General features: G+C 42.8%; 1 protein-coding gene across 1 annotated transcript in view; it reads right to left on the bottom strand.

The window, feature by feature from the left end:
- Nucleotides 1-24,194, bottom strand: part of CSMD1 (CUB and Sushi multiple domains 1) — a 1,651,174-nt gene that overhangs the window by 678,623 nt on the left and 948,357 nt on the right. The window lies entirely within an intron of this gene.

The raw sequence follows: 24,194 nt of genomic DNA on the forward strand, positions 1-24,194 counted from the left end.
TTGCAGTATCCTGTGCTGTAGATTGTCCATATATAACCATTGTTACTAGACCGGGGGTAAGTCTACACTGAACATAACATAAGAATGTCAATACTGCATCAGACCAACGATCCATCTAGCCCAGGATCCTGTCTTCCAATAGCAGTCAGCGATAGATGCTTCAGAGGTAATGAACAGAAAAAGAAATTGACTGATCTGTCCCTGGTCATCTAATCCCAGATCCTGGCAGTCAGAAATTTAGGGACACTGAGCGCTTGGGGTTGTATACCTCACCATGTTGACTAATAGCCATTGATGGACCTAGCCTCCATGAACTTATCTAATTCTTTTTTTAACCCAGTTATGCTTTTGGCTTTTCCAACATTCTCTGGCAATGAGTTCCACAGGTTGACTGTGTTGTGTGAAGAAGTACTTCCTTTTGTTAGTTTTAAACCTGCTGCCTATCAATTTCATTGAGTGACCCTGTAGTTCATATGTTATGTAAAGGAGTAAATAACACTTCCCTATTCACTTTCTATACCATTCATTTTAGAGACTTCTATCATATTCTGACTCCCCCTTAATCATCTTTTTTAAGATGAACAGTCCCAGTCTTTTCAATCTGTCCTTATATGGAAGCTGTTTCATATCCCTAATCATTTTTGTTGCCCTTTTGTGTACCTTTTCCAATTCTAACATATCTCTTTTGAGACAGGGTACGCAAAATGGAAAACAGTATTCAAGGTACAGGCATACCATGATGATATTTTCTGATTCATTATCTAGCCCTTTCCTAATGGTTCCTAATGTTTTGTTCGCTTTTTTGACTGCCATTCCACACTGATCAGATGTTTTCAGAGACCCATCGACGATAATTCCAAGACCTCTTTCTTAAGTGGTAATAGCAAATTTAGAACCCATCATTGTGTGTGTACATATGGGATAACTTTTCCAAACATACACTGCTTTGTATTTAGCAACCCTGAATTTTCTTTGTCATTTTGTTATCCCATTTAGTGAGATCCATTTGTAACTCTTCTCAATCAGTTTTGGCCCCTATTGATTGAGTAATTCTGTATCATCTGTAATTTTTGCCACCACAGTGTTCACCCCCTTTACCAAATAATTTATGAATGCTGAACAGCACAGGTCCCAGAACGCATCCTTGGGAGACCCCTCTATTTATCTCTCTCCACTGTGAAAACAGAACATTTATTTCTACCCTTTGTTTCCTACCTTTTAACTAGTTACTGATCCATAAGAGAGCCTTCCTATGGTTGCTTCGTATGCTTAAGAGACTTTGATGGGGGACATGGTCAAAGGCTCTCTCAAAGTCCAAATATCAACTGGATCACCCTTGTCCAATTGTTTGTTGACACCCTCAAAGAATTATAATAGGTTGGTGCAGCATAATTCCCTTGACTCTTCCCCAACATATTATATTCATCTACATGTCTGATAATTCTGTTCTTTCTTATAATTTAATCCCATTTGCCTGGTACTGAAAATAGACTGACCACCCTGCAATTGCGAGGATTGCCACTGAAGCCATTGTATTAGTCTTACAGCTATCCTCCAGTCATCTGGTACAGAGGCTGATATAAGTGATGGTTACGTACCACAGTTAGCAGTTCTGCTATTTCATATCTGAGTTGCTTCAGAACTCTTGGGTGAATACCATCTGATCCTGGTGACTTATTACTGTTTAATTTAGCATTTTGTTCCAAAACCTCCTCTTGTGACACCTCAATATGGGACAGTTCCTCAGATTTGTCACCTATAAAGAATAATTCAGGTGCAGGAATCTCCCACACATCCTCTGCAGTGAAGATAAATGCAAATAATTCATTTAGCATCTCTGCACTGGCCTTGTCTTCTTTGAGTACTCCTTTAGCACTTAGATTGTCCGTTGACTCCACTTACAGTTTGTTAGGCTTCCTGCTTTGGTGTACTTTATATATTTAAAAAAGGCTGCAGTTTGGGGGAGGGGGTGGTAATTTCTCTTCAAATTCTTTTTTGGCCTCTTTTTGCCTAATTATAATTTTGATTTCAACTTGCCAGAGCTTATGCTCCATTCCATTTTCCTCAGTAGGATTTGAATTCCAAAATGTTAAAGGATGCCTTTTTCACTCTGCCTCTTTTACTGTGCTGTCTATTCAGGGTGGCACTTTTTGGTGGTCCTCTTTTAAAAAAAAATTGGATATATCCTTAGTTTGAGCCTCTATTGTGCTGTATGTAATGAGTCTCCATGCTGCTTGCAGTTATTTAAGCCTTATGAGTGTTACTTTTAACTACCATTTAGCTAGCTTCCACTTCAATTTGGAGTTTCCCAACTCAGACAGACATTGCTGCAAGGGCAGTTTAGGTTGGACATTAGGAAATACTTCCTAACTTTCAGGATAGTTGAACACTGGAATAAATTGTCGAGGGGGGTTGAGGAATCTCCATCATCAGAGATTTTTCAGAGCAGGTTAGACAAACACCTGTCAGGGATGGTCTAGAGCATTGCTTCTGAAAGTCGGGCCACTGCTTGTTATGGGAAAGCCCTTGGCAGTCCGGGATGGTTTGTTTACCTGCTGGGTCCACAGGTTCGGCTGATCGCAGCTCCCACTGGCGGCAGTTTGGGCTGCTCCACGCCAATGGGGGCTGCAGAAAGGACAGCCAGCACATCCCTCGGCCCACGCCGCTTCCCGCAGCCCCCCATTGGCCTGGAGCGTCCTGAACTGCAGCCAGTGGGAGCCCTGATCGGCCAAACCTGTGGACCCAGCAGGTAAACAAACTGGCCAGGACCGCCAGGGGCTTTCCCTGAACAAGCAGTGGCCCGACTTTCAGAAGCACCTGTCTAGATAATACTGAGTCCTTCTATGAGTGCAGGGAACTGGACTAGATGACCTCTCAAGGTCCCTTCCAGTCCTATAATTCTACATACACATGTTAGCTCAGGATATCTGCCCCAGTGCAACCCCAACCAAGAACATAGGTATGTACTCAGGCATTTAGCCTGAACCTCCATGGCCACAGTGCTATTTTTAGTGTGCTAGCTTGAGCAAAGCTAGTACATGTAAGCCGACTCAAGCTACCAGTTACACCTCCCAGTAGTAGTGTACCCAAATAATGTTCCAATGGAAAAATTAACGTAACTTGTAAATAAAGTAGTTAAGAGCAAAAGATTTCTCTATATCCTCAACTATGCTTTTACGCTTTTGCTCACCTACTACCTTATACATTTGCTCACCTTATATGTGTCACCCATATCAGTTATTATCCTAACACCTAGCATTAAACAAAAAACATTCTTCCTTGGCAAGTATTGAAGTTTCTGTTTTGACTTAACATACACAGTACAAAATATACATTTATATTTTTACTCCACTCTGAATGCCCGCTATCCCCACTTGAGGCCAGCATATTTTTAAGTTGTCAGCTGCATAGGTGCATCAAGTTTTGCTCTAGCTCATCCCTCCCACTCTCTGCACCATGACAATATTAAAAAAAACCTAACTGTGATTTATCACCGTTATCTACTGCATCCATGTGTCAGGCTCACAACTCTATCTTGAATATATACACACTTCAATCACTCTGGAAGGCTTGTTTATTCAGGTTAAATGCCAACTTGATAATACATAGTCTCCTTTTCCTCACCCTAGGTGGAGCTGGTGGCTTATTTATGTCAAAATATTAATTCACAGTTTTTATTTTGGCTCAGATAATATACTGTGCCCCAGAAGGTGAAGCAAATTCAGATAAGCTTTGAGTAAGTATCCAGAGTTTGGGCCCTTATCCAACATGAACAGAAACGCTAAACCTTCCTTTAAAGTTTTGCACATATACACTAATAAGCAGGCATCACGTCATCCTAACAGTTGCACATGAATGTACAGTCAAAGAGACTACAAGTGTTTAACCTTCAAATGTGATTGATAAGGCCATGTTTTCCAGACTGATACACTGATATGGCCATCCGTACCTAGAAGGAAGGATGGGTTATGCATTTTTAATAAGGAATGTACTAGTACTATACAATGAACTATTACCACTTCCTGCCCTTATGATTGAGAAGAAACAGTATTACTAATCCAATTAGAAACACAATTAACTTTGGATAAAAAAGCCTAGCCTTTCCTAATGTAATAATGTGTTAAGCAGGGAGGGAGGACAGAGCCAATAAGGTTGCCACACCCTTTTCTTTCTGCCAGATCTTCCCCCTCCCCTATTAAAGCAGGCCATATGAAATTTCAGTGACCTGTTTATGTTCAGCATGACCATAGTTCAGTCAGGCGGCGAGAGTGTGAACATGTGTAAAATAGGGCTTTTAGAAACTAAATTGAAAGAAATGCTCAAACAAGGACTACTCTGAGGTGAGCCTATTTAAACAAAAATATCATTGGAATTTAGCACAATCTGATTATATTCTCCTTTGATAACCTGAACCAGATATTTTATAATGTTGCTGCCATAGTTCATACTATATGAACAGTGCATCCCCTATTAAAATGCATAACCATTAATAGTACATCCTTACTTAAAGGTGCAGATGGCTATATCAGTGAATCAGTTGTAATAATTAGGCCTACAAATGTTCCCTAACTGCAAACTCAACTGTGAAAAGTAAGTGAGATTCATAAAGTGTCACAATAGCCTACAACAATGAATGTTGATGGGAAAAGGTGCAAGAGGGAGACAGGCTGAATTGATATAATTCCAGGACTGTATTAAAATCATGCCTGGTAAAAAAATAAAAGTGTGGGACTGGAAATCAATGAACCAAAATTGGTGGACAAAATAATGAAGGGTTGGGCTATTCCATCCATCACTCTCTTTGGAGGTTCTTAAAAAGAAAATGAAAAAAATAGTGGAGGTAAAGCAAAGGAGGGCAGTAGCTGACTGACAAAAAAATGGGGAAGGAGAGAGCTTCATTGTCATAGATGCCACCCTCACCATCTCTTGGAACCCTGGGATCTACTGCAGCATTGCTGGGCCTTCCTCATCCTGATCCTGAAAGAGGCCCTGAACAGACTGAGACAAAGAGAAGGATACAGATGACATTACAACTTTGAGTGACTGAATCCCAAAAATCTATCTGGGATGTGAGACTGCGTGTGTGACACTACTCTTCTGTGTCCTTTTTCCCCTTCCTCACCTTATTTCTCCTGTTTCCTATTTCTCTCCTTGTTTCATCTTATTAGATAAGTGTTTAGCTCAGCTGGCCAAGCTTGCCTAATCTGAAATTCTGCTGTAAACCTGTGACCAGAGAGGTAACTAAAAGCAATGCCCTCAAGGTGACACAAGTTGGCCAGGTCTCAGAGTGGCTAATAATGATGTGTGTCATGCTTCTGTTTTTCCATCAGGTTGGAAGTGAAAGTCAACACCAGAGACAGAAGCTGCATTTTCTACCTTTGCTGTTATTTTCTCTCCCCTCTTGTATTTGTCTTGTTTTGTCTTCTAGGAAATAGGACCAGACTTTAACAACCACCAACAAGAACAGCCCCAGTCCATCTAAACTAACTTTCCTTTTTTTCCCCCAAAGGACAGTTATTAGCATGTAATACTATGGTAAACAAGGTTTTTTTGTTTTTGTTTTTAATCCTCTAAAGACTGTCTATAACTATGTATGTTCGTCCATCGTTGTCGATGAAGACCTCAACAACTCATTCGTTCGATGACCGGGCTCTGTGCGTCCAAAGATGACTGATCAGTCCGATTTGGGCATGGAACGTCCTGTCACACGTCGGGTAGACATGTGATGGCACTGTCGATGATGTGCAGGTAGCTCTGGACTTGTGCAGCTCACGCTTTCTTTCAGCCTCAGCAGTACGCCTCACCTCAGAGGTATTACTGCCTGTGTGAATGAGGCTGTGCCATGCTGGACGGTTCAGTGCGAGGGTTTCCCATGTGGTGGTGTTGATCTCGAGGGACTTCAGAGAGGTCTTCAGGCGTGTCCTTGAACCGCTTCTTTTGTCCTCCATGGGAGCGCTTTCCCTAGGAGAGTTCTCCGTAGAAGAGCTGTTTAGGAATGCGCTCGTCTGACATTCTCACGACATGTCCGGCTCATCTGGTCTGGGCTCTCATCAGCAGTTTGTGAACTGACGGCAGACTGGGTCTGGTAAGGACTTCAGTATCGGGCACTTTGTCCTGCCATCTGATTTTTAGAAGCTTTCGAAGACAGGAAATGAGGAACTGATTGAGCCTTCGTGCATGACTCCGACAGACAGTCCACGTCTCGCAGGCGTACAGTAGAGCTGGAAGCACCACTGCTCGGTAGACCTTCAGCTTCGTTGGTAGGCTGATCCCTCGACGTTCCCAGATGTTGGAGTGCAATAGGCCAAATGCAGAGCTGGCTTTAGCAATTCTGCAGTTTACTTCATCGATTGACACTGCTTGGGAAAGGGTACTGCCCAGGTACGTGAAGTGGTCCACTGCCTGAAGTCTCTGTCCATTTACAGTGATGGATGGTTCCGATTACGAAGCGTGGGGAGCTGGCTGGTGCATGACCTCAGTCTTCTTGATGTTAATGGTGAGACCGAAGTTGTTGCATGCAGATGAAAACTTGTCCATACTGGCTTGCATTTCTGGCTCTGTACTTGCATTCAGAGCACAATTAATCATCGGCAAAGAGAAAGTCTCGAAGTACACTTTCCTTCACCTTGGTGATGGCAGGCAGTCGCCTCAGATTGAATAGTTTCCCGTCAGTTCTGTACTTCAGGCCTACTCCTTCAGTGCAGTGTTGAAAGGCATCAGTCAGAGTGGCTGAGAATATCATGCTGAACAAAGTGGGTGCTAAAACACACCCTTGCTTGACGCCGTTGGTGACTGGGAAGGCCTCAGATGTTTCACCGTCATCCAGGACACAAGCCATCATACCATGATGAAATTGACGTACCATTCGTATGAATCTGTCTGGACAGCCAAATTTCGACATGATCCTCCACAGGCCCTGGCGACTGTAGCCCTGAGGATTAATCTGTTGGTCTGTATAAAATGTCTTTTTGATAAAAGTGTGTAGGCTGCATAGATTAATAGAATTTGCAATAAGCTGTAATGCAAGATACCTAGAAGCTTCTAGGCCAGACATCCTGGCCTATTTCCTCTGTGATGCTGAAAGCAACCATTAAGACCCTTACTCAGAAAAGTAATAATAGGAGACAAACCTACGCAAATTGTCTAGGGACTTTTGAATGTCTGCTAACCTTTCACCTAGTTAGGTGAAAAGTGGGGGTTTTTTGCCCACAAATTTCACACATATACCCGCAGATGCGTCATTTAAGACGTACACAAAGGTCAGCCTATGAAAACAGGTACCCTCACCTTTCCATGGGGGAAAAGACAAATTTGGGCATAGGAGGAAGGATTTCTCCCTATAAAAAGGGTGGCAATCCTCCATTAGGGCAGACGATACATCCAGCTATCTCCCATCGTCTCACCCCATCTCCCCTTTGAAGGCTGTCAACTACTGATGGTATTTCTTTTCACAGCTGTAAGTATGAACTTATTTCTGTTTTACTCTAAAGCATCTATACTAAGAAGGGTTTAACTCATAGCCATTTTCTTGGTAACTTCCTCTAGCAAAGGTGTGAAATCTTCTGAGTGCTATTGCTGCAAAGTGCATTTAGAACTGTGTAATATCATATCATATCTCTTAAAGAACTGTGATATTTTGTAACTTAAATGTAATCTCATACTGCTTTTAACATTTTACATTTACTTCTTGTTTCATTGATTTTAAATAAAAGGTCTTGTTTGACTAATTCTGTCTCAGTATAGTTTTTCTGTCACATACCCCAATCTCCTTGTATAAATTCTGTGAAGCCTGATTCAAGATGAACTTTTATCTTCTGATCACACATATTGGCGAGCCATACCTATATTATTAATATCTATCAATTACTAACATTACTAATTAATTAGAAAATTAATTATTAAATAAAACTAAATTAAGTGAATCATTCCACTGTCCCTATTAACCCTCCCCAAATCAGGCTACAGGCTGGCGAGCCAGCCAGGAGGAGATTTAAGGAGTGTGTGACAGGAATTTCAGGTATCCAGATATATCTGGACCCTTTAGAGAATTTTTCTTTGAAACGCAAGTAAATAGTTAACTTCAGTGAACTCTGAAATCTCTCTCTTAAACCAGAGTCATAATCAACTTCCTGTGATTATTGTTGCTGGCAGTACGCCCAGTATTTCCGTTTTGTATTGTATTCCGTTTTGCATCCTACGGTTTTTCTACTTTCACTTTAGTCTAGGACTAGTTTTATATTAGATAACTGAATATTAAAGTAATAAAGTTTAAAAGTGATATATGTGCACAGAAAGGGTTTTTTTTTTAATATGTTGAAGAAATAAATGAATGGTACCGAATAAAATATTTGCAGTAGCACGGAATTCAGTGACCCACACTAGTGGTGGCGGGGAGTTAATAAATCAAGGTATTCATAGCCGCCAGAAAGGCCGCAATCAGTCAGAACTTGAATAGTTCAAAGATACCTTATCTCAGTCCCATTAACTCTTCCGGACTGCACCTCTGATCCATCTGCCTCAGTATTCCCCCGATATTTGGCAGGTCCCGATAGAGGGGAAAGACCTCTCGATCTGCTATAAGCCATCGAGAGAAGAGAGGGAACGTATCCCCACTCCCTCTATTTACTTGGGACTTTTATGATATACGGTGTTTAAACCGGTTAAGGGGTATTATCCTGTTGTTTCTGTGAAGGGACGCCTTCTATATCAGAGTAAATCAACAGAGAATTGATTCTAGTGAATATACTAGACTATACTAGATTCTAGTGAATATACTAGAAGAAGAAAGAGATGAATTCTCTATTTTGTATTAAGACTGTTAAAAGTGAAAATAGAACAGGAGTGGAGTGTGTTGGAGTTTCTAGCAGTCTGGCTTTGGAAAACTTTGCTAGGAAATATATTCAGGAACATGGTGGAGGTTTGGAGCAGCTGAGAAATAGTGGAATGATTTCTGAGCAGAGAAACCCGTGGGGTTTTGTGAGTAATGTATTTGAGGAAGAAACAGAGCAGAAAAAGAAAAGAGCAAAAGTGGTGAAGGGAATAGCTGTTGAATGCTTGCTTGTAGCTTGTAGTTCATTGGGAAAGAAATTGGATAAAAAGATGGAGTTACTCAGGGAAGTTCAGCAGATGCTGGTAACCTACAGAGTAGACCGTGGTCGGTTGTTGGAAAAGATTAAAGAACTAGAAAAGGAAGAAAATATAGCAGAGGAGACTGAAGAACCGATTCCCATCCCTATTGGTATGGTGGAACCGACAGAGGTAGAAAATCCTATTGGACCAGTGACTAGAAGTAAAACAAGAGAATTAGCTCAAGCAAACACAGTACCTTCAGAAGCAGAGTTGCAGATTGAATCTGTAGAGTCAGAAGAGGAAATTGGCAGTGCAGAGAAAACTGACAGTCTGCCGATAAGAGACGGAAGTTCTGAAGTGGCAGTTCAGGAAGTGGAGACAAGTGTCACAGTCAGTGAAGCCGTTAGTGACACAAACGGAGAAGCAGGGAAAGAAAAAGAAATCTGCTTCTGTAGAGACAGCTTCTGTGAGTGAAGAAACAGTGCCTTTAGAATCGGTCATTGTTCAAGGATTAGAAGAGGCCGTATCACAGGTAACACTTGTAGCTAATGCATGTGATGTAGTGATCTCTAAGTTACAAAGAGAGCTACAACAACAAGCAGGAAGTAGAATTCCTGCTCCTCCACCCAATTTTACATTAGCACCATATAGAGTAGAAGATCCAGTCCCTTTGGGTGGACATTTATTGGCATTCGGGCAATCAACATTGCCTAGACCCCAGGAATTTTGTGGGTCCTCTACACCCCCGTGGTATATGCTGGTATCACCTAGTGTATCGGTAGAACGCCCTACTACACCAGATTTTAGTGGACTAAGGGATGTCCTGCGTCAATGTGGAGACGCTTTGAATGTAAGCCATAGACATTTCATGGAAAGTTATCCTAGATACCCAGGATTATCTCCAGTGGAAAGTTTTGATGGTTCAGATGAGGAAAATGTGAATCCAGGTAGAAGGAGGCAAGGAATAGAAATTGTGGATTTAAGCTCAGATGAAAGCTCAGATTCAGATCCAGGAGAAGGAACTGCAGGTTCCAATTCTGATTGTCCTGTAGCAGTTGTTACAGATATTAAAACCTTAGACCTAGTAGCTAAGCAAGTAGGAATGATGGAGGATTCTTCAGTTGCTATGCATGCACAACGTGTGCAGGAGACAGCAAAAGTGTTTGCTTACCAAGGGAGGATTGGGTTAAAATCTTACAACTCACAGTGAATCGAGCATTGTGGAGTACTTTGCCACTTAAGTTTAGGGTAGGAGAGAAAACTTTTGAAGAGACAGTAGCGCTATTGGAACATAATCAGCACCCAGGGCAAGCTGGAGTAGCAATTCTGTCTAACTTAAAGCAGAAACCTAATGAAACTCCACATCAGTTTCATTTGCGGTTAAGTGCAGCTTGGCGGAGTCATATCAAAGAAGAAACAGATGAACTGCCATATATCAGTTTGCTTGTTAATAATTCCCTTCCTCAGTTAAGAGAAATGGTTAATATGCATATCACTGATGATATTTCTTTAAAAAGAACATTAGCCTTATTGGACGAGGAGTTCCTAAATTCCCTAAGTATCAACGTTGGCAAAATGACCCTAACCCACGTAATAACCCTGGACCTTCGAGTGGCCAGGCCCCTCGACAGGGTTATGCGTTTGGATCCTATGCAGGAGCCCGGGATCGTGTTCCTTTCTTTTCAGATGCTGCACAGAACAGTTCACGTCTGCAGAGACCTAAATCACCGCCTTTGCACAAAACTGAGGACTCAGTTGTGAAAATGTTTAGAACAGTGCAACAGACGCTTGAAGCTCAACGACGGGCTATCCGAGAACTTCATGCCCGTGTGAATGAGCTGATGATGGAAGGCCAAGGCTCAGCAACCTTGAACCGTCCAGTGGCCTCCGTCGATCCATCCTCTTTTCCCCAGTGGACAGCCACTCCTCCAGAATTGGCTGCCTCTGAGGAGATAGAGGAGGAACCCCTTGATTATCTGACAGCATATGCTGCATGACTACAAACAACCCAGAGTATAGTCATAACCCCTTTAGGCAGAGATACAAGTGGAAGACCCACAATATCTGCGGTGATAGAGGGACTAGACAGGAATCTCATTATAGATACTGGAGCAGCAATCAGTATTCTCCATGTCGAGGATCCTAGATCCTCTCCTCTATCATCAGGATGTACCAAGACACTTGCAACTTTTGCAAGTAATCAGGTTACTACCACACTTTCTACACCCCTTGAAGTACAAATAGGTCACCTAAGAAAGAATCATACTTTTGCATTAATGAAGTTAGCAGACCCAAAGAATTCCTTATTGGGAACTGATTTCTTATACAAACAGGGATGTGTTCTTGATTTGTGTAACCAATTATTGTGTCTTTCAGTAGAACAGGAAAATGATGACTCTCCAGTTTTCATACCTGAGTGTGGCATGGTATCTCCAGTGGAGGACTTTGAACCTGAAGGGTATGATTTGGACGAAATAGTGGCTAAACATGCAGACCAACCTGAGTTACAGGCATTACTGTACAAACACGCAGATGCCTTTGCTAAACACAAACATGACTGTGGATGCATGGCCGTCACTATTGTTGTGGAAGGAGGAGAAATTTCAGCCCAAAAACAGTATCCTTACCCAGAACAAGTCTTCTCTCGCTGGGGGATCCCTGCGAAGGTAGAATCAGACCAGGGATCACATTTTACAGGACAGTTCTTTAGGGATTGTCTTAAATTGATGGGAGTCCCGCAGAGACTACACATCCCATATAGACCACAGTCATCTGGGATGGTGGAACGAACCAATCGGACTATAAAAGTGATGTTGAGGAAACTGGTTGATGCCAATGGACGTAACTGGGACACCCTCATGCCTTTAATTTTAATGGCATTGAGGGCGACACCGGCTGCATCTACTGATAAAACACCTTTTGAAGTGATGACAGGCCGAACAATGAGATTACCAGAACATTTAATTTGGCAAGCTAGTGGCACTCAATTAGAGGGAATACAAATGGATACCTACCTGCAAAATCTGCAAAAACATTTAAATCACATTCACTTGCAGGTAGCTGCTAAATTGGGAAAATCCAGACGTAAGGCAAAGGCTTATTTTGACAAAAACCAGAGAGAGAATACTTGGGAGGTAGGAGATCAAGTAATGTTATTGTCATATAAGTCACCAGAACATGGGTTGTGTAATCGATGGATTGGACCTTTCCAAATCATTGATAAACTCAGTTCAGCAGTATATAAGATCAGAATAACAGGAGGAAAGCATAATAGAGACAAGATTTATCATGCTAACCAGTTAAAGCTGTATCGATCGTCCAGGTCGCAGGAGCAACTTCCTCCTCAGGACTTAAGTGATCAGACGATATCACAACAACTGGAGCCCAGCAGTTTGCAACCATGAAATTGACATTGCCATTTTTGACTTATTACACCCTTATTGTTGCTTTAAGGGTAAGACTATGCCAAAATCTTAAGTCTGAAACTGAACTATTGCAACCCCAGGAAACCAGACGACCAGATCGTATTCAGTTGTCTGAGCCCAAGCAACAGAACATACCAACAAAGAAGGAACGGACTATTATACTTAATCCAGAACTGGTCAACAACCCGATTCAACAGGTTAAGGGAATTCGGGGGGAGGATGTTACTTTTGAATATCAATTGGTGGAAGTAACTGCACTACCCTCTAGTGGTTGGAAAAAGATGTGGCCCTTGGATGAGAATTCAAAGGGGGGTGGTTGCAAGACGTTTATAAATTCAACTTTCCTAAAACATGGTATAGCTTATGGAACTTGGAAAAATAAAGCTAGCTGTAATAATTTGATAACAGGGGGGAGTTTAACCTTGTATAAACTTGAATATGAGGATCAAGGGCGATATGAGGTGCTCATTATAGCTACCTTTCAAACCAAAACAGGAAACAAAAAAATATGTCCAGAATATGACATTTGAACTTAGAGTTCAGGACCCAGTTATTGACTATGATTTTGATCAGTCAAGAATAAATGATGTAAATTGTCCAGTGTTAAACCCAGGACCTGTTAGTGGTCTTACCACAACACCCATCATGGGGAAAATTAATCAATCAAATTCAATTTATGCATATTCCTGTAGTGCTAAATTTGTCTAATTGGTACTTGGGAGAATTTAGCTATTGTCAGCATACCAAAGTAGCTTCCTTTTTCTCAGTACGACTTGTGGATAGGATTGTAGCCTATCAGCAACGAGTGCGGGATATTGTTCTGTTGAAGGATGATAAAGTCCCTAAGTCACCAACTCTTAGGGGAAAACGTAGCTTAAATCTCCTTGGAGGTTTAGGATCCCTAACAGGACTATTTGGTGCAGGAATGTCAATTTGGAACCAAGCGGATATTGGAAAAATCCGCAAGCATATAGATTATGTGTTAAAAGAGGAAGCTAACCGAGTAGTCAATCCAATGTTACAGGGAATAAAGGGATTGGCACAGGAAGAACGATTTACTGTTTATAATAGGCATGATATAACCCAATTGTTTAATGAAACTCAACAGAAAATTAACCAGTTAATTGCTTTAAACAATGATCAGAAAAGAGATCAGCATTTGGGGAAAGAAATTATATGTTCTGCATATGGGGAATATGTTGTAAGCACAATTACTGATGCATTGCGATCCTTAAAATTAGGAGAAGTCCCTGACTTAATTAAGGATGAACAACTAATGAGTTGGTATTGTCCTAAATGTTTTCAAAAGCTGGAAAAGGAAAGATCCACTTGTTTGGATGCATGCCAGCATTTGTCAGTGGGTGCTATGAGAGAGATAGGATCTGTGACACCTCACCCCAACTGAGACAGTTGTTCTCTTACAAAAGATTGTATGATGGCATGGTCTTTGTATGTCTCATTCATGGTCTCGTTACCAGTGTTTGACCCAGACAGAGATGTGTACAGGCAATTGGCTGCTATCCATTCTATAGGTCACCTCGAAGATGACATCTACAGGGAACGCGTTAATGCACCTCCCCTGGTAGTCTATCACACTCCAACTCAGACTTGGAAGGTACCACAGATGGCCTGTTGTTCTGAAAAAGGACCCCAGTATATCTGTAGGTGTAATGTGTTTGAAACAGACACTGTTTTGTGTGGACTACAGGGAGAGAAAGCACAGAATTCATCATCGTCATGCCTGGTGAGGCTGACCACATGGAAGACTCCGATGGAGAGGGTGACCTATGCTGGAAGGAACCAATTTTGCGTGGTTACCAACCAAAAGAGGTACCAGTATGGTCCCTTGGAGTGTCCTGTCACAGAGCCAAATTTCTGTTTTACCCCAAAGCAACCCACGGTAATAGGAAATCAAGTTATTTCCCCTATTCCTATTTTTGAGAACATTACCATTATTCAGTCTAACCCTGATTACCAGAATTTAACTATTCAAAGTACACCTACTTTTTTGGCTTATATTCCACCATTAGGGTTGCAACTGAAATCCTTAATGATTCGTAAGGAGACTCACCTCATTCAAATTACTAATAATATGGATGAAGCCCAACAAGTTATTACCCAATTAATGAATGAAGGGAATGAGCCTGCAATAACTTCCAGAGAAAATTTCGGATTAGAAGTATGGATAATTATCCAAGGAATTGGGATTGTGATTAATTTCCTTATGTTAGGTTATATGCTCTATAAACGCAACAAACCCAAGCCAAGAACTAGGCAGAGACCTAGACAGACACCCAGACAATCACCTAAACAAATGCACAGACGAGCACCATCTGGGGATAAAGATGAATATATATACATGGTGCCCATTCCTGATACATACCAAAATTTGCCCAGGTATGAAACTAAAAAGGGCCCCACAGATATTAAGTCCTAGGTGACGGGGTTTCTTTATGTAAACCACCCCGTCAAAGGGGGGCGTGTAGCCCTGAGGATTAATCTGTTGGTCTGTATAAAATGTCTTTTTGATAAAAGTGTGTAGGCTGCATAGATTAATAGAATTTGCAATAAGCTGTAATGCAAGATACCTAGAAGCTTCTAGGCCAGACATCCTGGCCTATTTCCTCTGTGATGCTGAAAGCAACCTTTAAGACCCTTACTCAGAAAAGTAATAATAGGAGACAAACCTACGCAAATTGTCTAGGGACTTTTGAATGTCTGCTAACCTTTCACCTAGTTAGGTGAAAAGTGGGGGTTTTTTGCCCACAAATTTCACACACATACCCGCAGATGCGTCATTTAAGACGTACACAAAGGTCAGCCTATGAAAACAGGTACCCTCACCTTTCCATGGGGGAAAGACAAATTTGGGCATAGGAGGAAGGATTTCTCCCTATAAAAAGGGTGGCAATCCTCCATTAGGGCAGACGATACATCCAGCTATCTCCCATCGTCTCACCCCGTCTCCCCTTTGAAGGCTGTCAACTACTGATGGTATTTCTTTTCACAGCTGTAAGTATGAACTTATTTCTGTTTTACTCTAAAGCATCTATACTAAGAAAGGTTTAACTCATAGCCAGTTTCTTGGTAACTTCCTCTAGCAAAGGTGTGAAATCTTCTGAGTGCTATTGCTGCAAAGTGCATTTAGAACTGTGTAATATCATATCATATCTCTTAAAGAACTGTGATATTTTGTAACTTAAATGTAATCTCATACTGCTTTTAACATTTTACATTTACTTCTTGTTTCATTGATTTTAAATAAAAGGTCTTGTTTGACTAATTCTGTCTCAGTATAGTTTTTCTGTCACATACCCCAATCTCCTTGTATAAATTCTGTGAAGCCTGATTCAAGATGAACTTTTATCTTCTGATCACACATATTGGCGAGCCATACCTATATTAATATCTATCAATTATTACTAACATTACTAATTAATTAGAAAATTAATTATTAAATAAAACTAAATTAAGTGAATCATTCCACTGTCCCTATTAACCCTCCCCAAATCAGGCTACACGACTGACAGAGTCAAACGCTTTCGTGAGGTCCACAAAAGTTGTGTAGAGTTCACGATTCTGCTCTTGACATTTCTCCTGTAGCTAACGCGCAGCGAAGATCATGTCAATAGTCCTACGTCCCTTGCGGAAGCCGCACTGTGATTCTGGCAGTAAGCCCTGCTCCAGGTGAGTGATCAATCGGTTCAACAGAACTTGTGCAAGAACTTTCCTCGCTGTAGAGAGCAGCGAGATTCCACGGTGATTGTCGCATACCTGGTGATTGCCCTTCCTCTTATAGAGGTGCACGATGGATGCATCTTTAAATTCCTCGTGGAATGGATCCCTGCTTCCAGAAGGACTGAAACAGCTCAGTGAGTTTCCGTAGCAGCACGGGTCCACCGACTTTGTACACCTCTGCTGGTATGGCATCTGACCCTGGGGCTTTGCCACTTGACAGCTGGTCGATGGCGTTCTTCACTTCGTCCTCTTCTGGTGAAGCATCCATGGAGTCATTGACTGCAACTGGGGCATCTTGTCAATGGCCTCATCATTGATGACTATGGGGCAGTTGAGAACTGCTTCAAAATGTTCACCCCATCTCTGGAGAATCTGCGTCTTCTCTGTAAGGAGCACAGTGCCATCAGAGTTCAGGAGGGGAAAGCTCCCAGAAGACTGTGGACCACAGAGTGTGTTGAGGGCTTCATAGAACTGCTTATAGTCGTTCCTGTCCCCACATACACCTGTATTTCATCGGCTTTGGTGCTCAGCCACAAGTCCCGCATTTTGTGCGGTCGGTTCTGTACTGTTCTGCGAGCGTTGATAAAGGCGGTCTTCTTTGCCGCTGAGGATGGGTCATTCTGATATGCACAATGCAGGTGGTGCTTCTCAGCAAGTAAGGCCTGGATTTCTGCATCATTTTCATCAAACCAGTCTTGCCGCCTGCATGTGGAGGGCCCTCAATACCTTCGATGCAACTGTATGGACAGTGTTGCGGAATTGCTCCCAGTCTTTCTCAGCGTCATCCTCAATACAAAGATCAGCAAGCTCATTCTCTAGGTCTTCCGCTAGATTTTCAGTGATGCGGCTGTTCTTCAGCTTCAACACGTTGATCCTTTTGAGAGCCTTACAGGCTTGTGGTCGTCTCTTCGGCATGATACGGAGCTTCATTTTGGATACTATGAGCCTGTGATCCGTCCAACAGTCAGCGCCGCACATAGCTTTTGTAACCCTAACATCTTGTCTGTCCCTTCTCCTGATGATGACATAGTCGATCAGATGCCAGTGCTTGGAATGGGGATGCATCCACGAAGTCCTGTTACGGGTAGGGAAGCGGAAGACCGTATTGGTGATCAGAAGGTCATGTGCTGCACAAGTTTTCAGCAGTAACAGGCCATTGCTGTTACACTTTCCCACTCCATTTTTTCCCCGATGACTCCTACCCAGGCTGCGGCATCACATCCGACTCTTGCGTTAAAATCGCCAAGCAGGATCAGCTTGTCTGTGCGGTGCACTGAATTTATCCTTCACATCCTCTGGGTTGGTCATTGTGGGAGCGTATGTGCTGACCAAAGTAGCTTGTTTTCCTTTTTGAAGCAGAAGCTGCATTGTCATGAGTCGGTCATTCACACCCTTGGAGGGACTGGCAAGTTTCCGAACAAGATTATTCTTGATGGCGAAGCCAACTCCAGATTCGCGACACTCATCACTGCTGCAGCCACTCCAGAAGAATGTATAGCCTCCGCCTGACTCAGACAGCTGTCCTTCATTAGCAAGGTGAGTTTCGCCTAGGGCTGCAATGTCAATGCTGTAGTGTGCGAGCTCTCTGGTGACAAGTGCTGTTCTTCTCTCCGGCCTGTCTGCTGTGATGTTGTCCAGTAGCATGCACACATTCCATGTGCCAATGGTGATCGGTGTCACTCTAAGTTTTGTTTTTGTTCGACCGCTTTTGTGGGATCCCCGCCAGCCGTGGTATGCTGGCCAGGGTAAGGTGAAGCAGGCAATGTTTAGGGCACCTTTTCTAGCCCCCTCCTCATTCTACGGAGGTGAGCAGTGCAATCATGAATAGGGCTGCTCAGTCGCTCAAGACGACGCCGAGCTCCACTGTTGCTTCGGTCAGTGAGGAACGACCATTATACCTGAGCCGCCTGTGTGCAGGTCCGCGGCTACAGCTCCCAGTGTATCCACACCTGCTGCTTCGTCGCTCGCCCATCGCCACAGGACTTGATATGATGTGATATGATATGATGTCAAGACTTGCGCGTGAATTGGATTAAAGTGAGGGAGAGTTGTGCAACGTCAACCTCACTCTCTCTTCCCAGTTCCTATCTGTATCCAGTGGCAGGACAAGAGTCGAGACGGCTGGAGATAGGGCAGGGCGCAGTGGATGACCAGGACACCGACGTGTCTTGTCATGCTCTTGAGCGTTCCACAATGCTTGCTGTCACCGCCTTCCTGATCGTTGAACCAGGTTTCCTCGGTCAGCCGGATCCAGTCTTCGCATGCAATGGGTAGACAGGACCTAACTCACCGAGGGTCTCAGACTCATCGGCTACCCTCACTGTCTATAACTTAGTCTACAACCAAAGGGAAAGGGAATGAGAGGTGTTAAAATGAAAGTATCAGAGGGGTAGCCGTGTTAGTCTGGTTCTGTAGAAGCAGCAAAGAATCCTGTGGCACCTTATAGACTAACAGACGTTTTGCAGCATGAGCTTTCGTGGGTGAATACCCACTTCTTCGGATGCAAGTCATCTTGCATCCGAAGAAGTGGGTATTCACCCACGAAAGCTCATGCTGCAAAACGTCTGTTAGTCTATAAGGTGCCACAGGATTCTTTGCTGCTTCTGTTAAAATGAAAGTCTTACTTAATATTTTGAATTTCAAATGATGTATCTTTTTCTCTCTTTTCTGTATCTTCAATAAAAAAGCTTGCTGCAGGGTACCAAGCAGGATAAGATCTCTATCAAACCCTGAACCGTGTTTAAAAAATGTTTAATGTTGGAGGGTGACACAGTCAAGTTAACACCTTTAACTCTATGGATCCACATATTCCATCTAAATTAATACAACATCACACTTGGGGTTTTGTTAAAGTTGATAACTTCAATTTTGGATCATCTTAGAAATGCGAACTTGCTCCTGTTTCTGACTAGCCTGACAACTTTCATTTCACCCATGGTAGCATACAGCTGTTACATAAAAATATGATTTGAACTAGGATCACTGATGTGAAAAGCCAGTGCCATTGCATGGACATATTAAAATGTCTAGTAAGGCACTGATTATTACAATCACATTTTATTATTGTTGTATAATTTAGTTTTGTCAGGCTGTAGTTTCCCCCTCCAATAAATGAATAAAAATATTTTAAATAGGATTATAATATCAAACATCTGTCTGAATAAAATGTCAACTGTAGCCAGTAACAACTTCCTTAATTAAATTATGCCCTACAAGACAACACTTGATGTTATTTTGGCTGCAACTATATTGATATTAGACAGACAACAATGCTTAGTTCCTCTACACGGGTAGTGCCAAACCATTCAGCCTAAGGGACAAATATTTCAAAAAGGTAAAGGGGCCACAGTCAACATTTAGGGTTAGATTCTCTGCCCCAGACTGCTCCCTTTCCACTACCGAGATGGTACAATAGAAGCAGAAACCCACAAAAGTAATTGTTTCTGCTAGAAACACTCTCCCATGGAGGAGTTCTCAGAATGTGAAGTCCCAGCATAGGCGACTCCTATGCATCACTCCACCCTGTCCCTGGAGCTGTTGAGAATGGGGAAGGATACTTCTCAGAGGGAGAAAAGTTGGCTGGCTTTGGGTTTCTCCAGCTGGGGGAGGGTCCCTAACGGATTACTGTCATCTGTCGAAAGTTAGAGGAAACCCACAGGCTGCTCTAACCTGGATTGGGGCAGAGAATCAGGAAGCTGCAACTACTTGTTATATCTCAGATTTTTAATAATTTAAATTTACCCTTTTCTGGGCTCCCTTGGATGGCTCTATAGAGGAGGGGAGCCATCCTTTACTAGAAGGTTCTCTAGGCTCATGGGAGCGACAGAGAAGATAGCAATAGTGCTGCCTTCCCTCCTCTGTGATGCAGCAGTTGGCCAGAAGAGGAGCTTCTGAATAGCTGTAGCAGAAAAGGAAGAGTGCTCCCAGCTTACAACAGAGATGCTTCTAGGGCTGCAGAGAGGAAATGCCCTCTCCCTCTTCCCTGTAGAGACAGTGCTAGTTCAAACACTTCCATTTAAAAAGCACTGGGCCACAATTTTCAATTCATCATCAAATACACATTGTCTTCTGAACACATTTGCCCTCAAGAGCCAGAGGTTAGACTCTCATGATGTACATCTAATGCTTGTTGCTGTAAGTTCTTATCCCGTGAAAGCCAACGCTCATAATCAAGTTGGAAATATGAAGACACATTAGTTAGGAAGTAAAAGCTCATTGCTGTCTGTGCATTGTGGGCAAGTTCACAATGAGAACTCATTTTCCTGACTGTTTAAAATTTGCAACATTTGCATTAACAGTTTTGTTGCATTAAATGGAAAATGAGAGATCAGACAATTACAAAATCATCCTTTATTGGCTATTCTGCCGTCACTTTATTCAAGGAACTTCAGATGAAGTTACTCATTGTTTTGTGACATCATTAGCAAAAGTCCTGTTGACTTCAAAAGGAACAGGATTGGGCCCTTGCAGAATCAACTCCTAATGCAAGTTCCACCTGACTGCTCCCTGCATAAGTCTCCCAGGAGGGGGCTCATTAAGAGGATTATGTGAAGATCTTCCACCCTCATCCTTCTGTCAGGGACTAGGGTTTGTTCACCCCAAAGATACACAGATGCTCTGCAACACCTGTGGCCCCTGACAGCAACCTAGGTCTCCCCGCCAGCACAAGAGAAACCCTTAAAAGGGAAATCCCCACCTTAAGGAGGACTGTAGGAGTCCCAGGCTGTCTTACTTTTTCTGTGCCCCACCTACAGCATGCCCCATCAATTCCGGTTAGTCTCCCCACAACCTCATCAATGCCAGTTTCTGCTCTCTCCACACCCCAGAGATCCCCTCAATGACACATACTGCTCTTTCAAAATACTAGTGCCTCCCCACACAGCACTCCCCCTCAATGCCAGTTAGTGCCCCTACAGTCCCAGTACCCCTCAATGCCAGTTACTGCCCCCCTCACATCTTTGGGAAGTAGGGCAAGGCTACTTTTTTGTTAGTTAACAAGAGTGTTAATCAGTACATTTCTATTCAAACAACATTCTCAGATGCTTATTCTAGAAACAATTTTAAAAATAAGTTTGATTTAAAATACAATACTTTCTTAACCAACCAAAAATCACTTGCTAGCTTTTTTTTTTTTAAAAAGGTATCTGAAAAGTTATTTGAAGACTTAATTTCTACAAAATGTTATTGTGCATAATATGCCAGCAACCATAATATTTGTAACCAATTTAGAGATTCTTAAACAGAGATTCTAAAACAGTGTTGTATCCTTGGGGTAACAGTTTTAGGAAGAAATCACTGGAGACACACAGAGCTGTAAACCTTGAAACAGCCATTTATTGCCACACACAGAACTAACCAAGAGCCAGACAAAACTGGCTGGGCTATCCCCTAATAATCTAACTCAGTTGCCACAGCAACACAAGATTCTCTTACCATGACAACCAAATACACAACATATTCCTTCCCCCCTTAAGAAGGTCCCCTAAATAAAACAATCACTAAACTGCAGAAGGAGAGTAGACTGCCTCCATTCCTGGCTGAACCTCGGGGATTATTTTGCCCCATAACCATGGGTTCGCCCTAGCTAAAGATCCAGCCGACGAGAAGGCCTTCTGTCTCTAGGTGGATTACGGCAGACTTCTGATGTTGGTGCATCCAAAAGTGTCTTGGGCGTAGGCCTGACAACGGGCTCAGGGTTCATAGGACAAATGGGTGAGAATGAGGTATCAGCTCATGCCGGGCAGAGGGGTATCTCTGCCGCTGGCAGTAATGGAGGGGAAGTCAGGAACAGGTCACTCTTGATTCGGTGTCTCACTGGAAGTGGTGAAGTCAGGCAACTCAACTGAAGATGTGTCCTGAGAACTGGTATGACCTGGCAGCAGCTGATCTACATGTCCCCACCAGGGGAGATCCTCTGCAGTCCGGACTGCGTAGAAAACAGGTCCCGTTTGAATGCTGACAGTGGCAGGGACCCATTTAGCTCCAGAATGCTAATTCCGAGCAAAACCAGCTGTCCTGGGCTACAGGTTCGGTCTTTTGCTCTAGGTGCACGCCTGATGACTTGATCTTGCAGCTGATGTTGCAAATTTGTTGGGGTTCAGAAGGTTTCAGCAGATCAAAGCAAGTGCTCAGCTGTCATCTCATCATTAGAAAGGCCGTGGATGCCTTAGTTGTAGCATGGAGGTGTGTTTCTGTAGGATAGTAAGAAGATGTCCAGATGTTTTTGAATGGATAATTGTCCCCTTGCCGATTTCAAAGCTTGTTTTATTGTCTGCACAAATCTTTCAGCTAATCCATTGGTGGATGGATGACATGGTGCTGAAGTGATGTGATGTATCCCATTTGGGTTCATAAACTTTTGAAACTCCTGAAAGACAAACTGCAGTCCATTGTCACTCACAAGTTGTTCTGGCAGACCGAAATGACTAAAGAGTCCTCGTAGTTTTTGGATAGTACTCTCTGCAGTAGATGACTGCATTAGAGAGACTTCTGGCCATTTAGAATGGGCATCTTGGTGGTGGTAGAACATGCTTCCTTCAAGGGGGGCAGTGAAGTCAATGTGAATATGTTGCCACAGGTTTTCAGGCCAGTCCCATGGATGTAGGGGTGCCCACTGGGGTGCATTCCTGACACCCTGACATGACATACAATCTCTTGCCTTCTCTTCAATAGCACTGTCCAATCCAGGCCACCAAAAATAGCTTCGTGCAATTTCCTTCATGCGCACTATTCCACAGTGACTGGAATGGAGCTGTTCTAACATCTCGAGGAGGGGGAGCCTCCGCAATAGCCTTAACTTTGGCAGGGGCCTTACGAAGACCTGTAGCATCAATGATGTGTCCCAAATATTCAACAGAGGGCTTGAAGAATTCACACTTGTCTTTGCGGACTCGCAGTCCATACTCTTCCAGTCTTTGTAGCGTAGCCTCTAAATTCTTTAGGTGATCCTCCTCATTCCTTCGAGTGAGCAGGATGTCATCCAGATAGCACTGAACTCCTGGCAAGCCACACAAGATCTGGTCCATAGCCCTCTGGAACAGGGCGGGAGCAGATGTTATTTCGAAGGGTAGGTGACAGTATTGATAAAACCCCTTATGCATCACAATAGTCAACCGCTCTTGGGACTTTTCATCAACATGCATCTGTAAATACACTTGATTCAGATCAATCTTACTAAACTTTTGTCCTCCAGCCAGGCCTGTGAAGAGGTCATTGATGTGGGGAAGCAAGTATTGCTCTGCATGCAATACTGGGTTGACACTGACTTTAAAATCACCACAGATCCAGAGGGAGCCATCTTTCTTCACTATTGGAACAATAAGAGTTGCCCATGGGCTATGGGTAACTGGTATTAGGACTCCATTTGTGACCAGGCACTCCAGGTCCACTTCAACCTTCGGCCTGATGGCATAACACAGTTCTGACTTTCAGATATTTTGGTTGACTGTCAGGTTTAATGTTCAATGTCACAGTGATTCCCTTCATACTTCTTTCTGTTGCTGGGGCAGCACAGAGATCCTATCCTTGTCGCCACGTTGTTATAACTTGAGGGCAACAGTTTTAGGAATAAAACACTGGAGACACAGAGAGCTGTAAACCTTGAAATGGCCATTTATTGCCCCACACAGAACCAACCAACAGAGCTATCCCCTAATAATCTAACTCAGTTGCCACGAGGTTCTCTTACCATGACAACCAAAGTACACAACAATTAGCATTATGAAATACAGGGCAGGTAGCTAGCAGCAGTCTGGCAAAAGCGTTGCTGCATTTTATAGCAGAATTACAAATACTGCCAGGTTTGCTTGGCATTATCTTGGGATATTATATTTTAGCAAGGCATTCTTGTTTGTATAGCTGAAACTTTCCTATGTTTGTGGAACTTCTCATTCACCCTCACTGCAAGAAAAAACTCCTTGATATCTAATAATGCATAGACAAGAGGTGGGGTGGGCTTTTAAC

The sequence above is a fragment of the Mauremys mutica genome, chromosome 3, assembly GCF_020497125.1.
Source record: "Mauremys mutica isolate MM-2020 ecotype Southern chromosome 3, ASM2049712v1, whole genome shotgun sequence".
NCBI classification, from domain to species: domain Eukaryota; kingdom Metazoa; phylum Chordata; order Testudines; family Geoemydidae; genus Mauremys; species Mauremys mutica.